The sequence below is a fragment of the Perca fluviatilis genome, chromosome 13 (genome assembly GCF_010015445.1).
Source record: "Perca fluviatilis chromosome 13, GENO_Pfluv_1.0, whole genome shotgun sequence".
NCBI lineage: Eukaryota > Metazoa > Chordata > Actinopteri > Perciformes > Percidae > Perca > Perca fluviatilis.
Genome location: NC_053124.1, coordinates 33,169,343 through 33,171,842, shown reverse-complemented (window position 1 = coordinate 33,171,842; position 2,500 = coordinate 33,169,343). Strand labels below are relative to the sequence as shown.

At 38.4% G+C, this 2,500-nt stretch overlaps 2 protein-coding genes and 1 long non-coding RNA gene across 7 annotated transcripts in view; 1 reads left to right on the top strand and 2 right to left on the bottom strand.

Annotated features, from left to right (window-relative positions):
* Positions 1-2,500, top strand: part of LOC120570939 (collagen alpha-1(XIV) chain-like) — a 333,908-nt gene that overhangs the window by 287,572 nt on the left and 43,836 nt on the right. The window lies entirely within an intron of this gene.
* LOC120572048 (CD209 antigen-like protein C) overlaps positions 1-2,500 on the bottom strand; it is a 37,805-nt gene that overhangs the window by 28,338 nt on the left and 6,967 nt on the right. The gene's annotated exons all lie outside the window — the stretch shown is intronic.
* LOC120572087 overlaps positions 2,267-2,500 on the bottom strand; it is a 1,355-nt gene continuing 1,121 nt past the window's right edge. Inside the window, exon 3 of one of the 2 annotated variants that reach the window (XR_005641349.1) lies at positions 2,267-2,322. This is a non-coding gene — a long non-coding RNA (uncharacterized LOC120572087). The remainder of the gene's footprint in view (positions 2,323-2,500) is intronic. The other variant, XR_005641350.1, reaches the window with a different exon arrangement.

Sequence of the window (2,500 nt, the reverse complement as noted above, 5' to 3'; positions counted from 1 at the left end):
AAAGGTGACTCTTATGCAATGAAGAAACACAAAGAAAGCTAATCGGCTATCGCGGGCTGAAAGCAAGATGGCTAGAGCTGGAGACGGAACAGCACACATGGGTGCTTGAACAACGTGCTGCTGGGAGAGGCTTGTCAACGGTGCGGTTAGCTCGCTACGTCTGCGCCCTGGTAGTTGTTCTGTGTGCTATTGTATAGTTTAATAACTGTTAATGTGTTACGTTAACATACCGGACACCTACCGTATTCAGCCTGTTGTTCTGGGTGCTATTGTGTAGTTTTGGATTTTGTGAAATACATTTCTAAATAAATGCGACTTATAGTCCGGTGCGATTTATAGTCCGGAAAATACGGTAGGCATGTTTCTTTAAGGCCCTAGGAAATAAATATTTATCACACATTTCTGATATTGACCAGACAACTAATCAGATAGTCAGGAAAATAATCGGAGTAATCAAAAACAATAATACCAAAAATGAAGTTATCGTTCGTTACAGCTATAAAAGAAAAAACACTGCTTTTGGCTTCCTTGCTAATTCCTGAGTAAGGCGACAGGGCAGCAATTTGGATGAAATTTCAAATATTCTATAGAGTTTAAGAACATTTTCACTTAAAACTCTAAAAATGTAAATGTTTTACAAACCATATCAAATGCACAGTGAAATGTGAGTCATCTTGCGCACCCCATAATGGTTAAGAAAAACATTAAAACATACAAAACATAAAAGTTACTTTTGCATTATATTAATAAGAACAAAGGCATATTGAGTAGTTTGGGCCTATTGGCTGAACACCTGCAGTAGTGCAGTAACTTTTTGAGGCATTATTTAGACAAAAGGAGATAACTTTGAACTAGCCTTTCTTTATAATGCTTTACCCTGCAGCCTTTTTTCAGATGAGTTTCTACATCATTAATTCATTCTTGAGGGTCTGCAACCTCGGGGATAGTTTACCACTTTCTAGACCAAGTTAAATCTTTAGAGTGAATTCAAAAGTGTTGGTCAGTGCTTTGGGATAGCTGAGGTGCAGTGCATAGATCACTCCACAGATTACCAGGAAGGCATCGCCAAGTCTGGGAAGGCTGACCACGGCATCACTTTCAATGACGACAGTGATTCTCACAGGGTGGTAGTGAACTGGACTTGCGTCATGGTCACCGATGAAAGTAATGAGGCCCACTGCAACACCATCAAGCTCTGGCTCATCAGACTCATCCTGAATGAATGAAAAAAGAGATACTAATCACAAACTAACACATGGAACAGAACAGATGACATAATTTGTCTTTCCTTAACCAAGTCCCATTGAAATCAATACCACTTTTACAAAAGAGACCTGGGTCTCATTGTAAGAGTTGAAAAACATAAGATCCATGTTCCGCACACATGAATCAGCCAAAATACCAGAGAATCTAAGTGCTGACTGAAACCAAGGACATTTACAAGAAAATGTTTTACTGAACATTGAATAAAATGTTAATATTTACGGGTTAGATAATACACAGCAGAATCTGTTAGTGACTTAAGGAGACTCACTGTGCAGGTTCTTAAACATCCAGAGACGTCCTCCACGCAGATACACAGGAAGGACGTGGAGAACAGTAGTCGCGGTGTTGTATGTCATGGATTTCCTATTCAGATAAAAACAGAATTGCATATACTGAAGAGTTTACATAAAGCTGATTTTAAACAGTCCAAACAGAACATATGTCCACAAATAACCTGTTAACATCTTTAATGCAATCAGACAAATGGCAAACAAAGTGGACTAATTGCAAAAGTCAAAAGCTCATTTCAATCATTGAACCTGTTCAATGTTCTACTGGTTCAACCTATGAAATGTGTAAAAATCTATTTACCTGTTCATCATGGATTTTTAAAATTTCAGCCAGAGCATCTGCTGTCTTCCCAGTTTTTGATGCCTTCCGTCTGAATAAGGTCATCAGTCGAGGAAGATAGCGGTCAAGCTCAGCATAGCACGTGTTGGGCAGGTTCTGATTGGTACCCGCTAGAAACTCTGCATACAACTACATAGAAATAACAGCCAGAGGAGAATACAGCAACAACACTTATTAAAAAACAGTTCAATTTGAAGAATCTTGCACACATTCATAAAGCAAAAATATCAGCCAAATGAGTAAGAATCACAATTTTCACTTTAAAAGAGAGAGCTGATCCATATTACCTCAGACTCTATTTTAAGAGCAAGCCAGAGATCCATGAGGTCATTCACTGGTGGGCAGGACATCACTATGGTCTGTCGCGTTGAGGGGAAATGTGGTCTCCATCATCTTTCTAATGAGGGTCAGTTTCTTCTCAGTCTTCTTCAACAATTTTTGCAAGCAAATACAAAGTTAAGTAAAATATGATTAGTAGTATTCGTGAACAGAACACATTCATTATTTGTTGACTTAAATACAGCAAAACACTTTATTTTGATCAAACAGGCAAGTAGAAAAACAATGATGTGTGTATGTGGGGTGCGTATGATTTGGGGGTTAC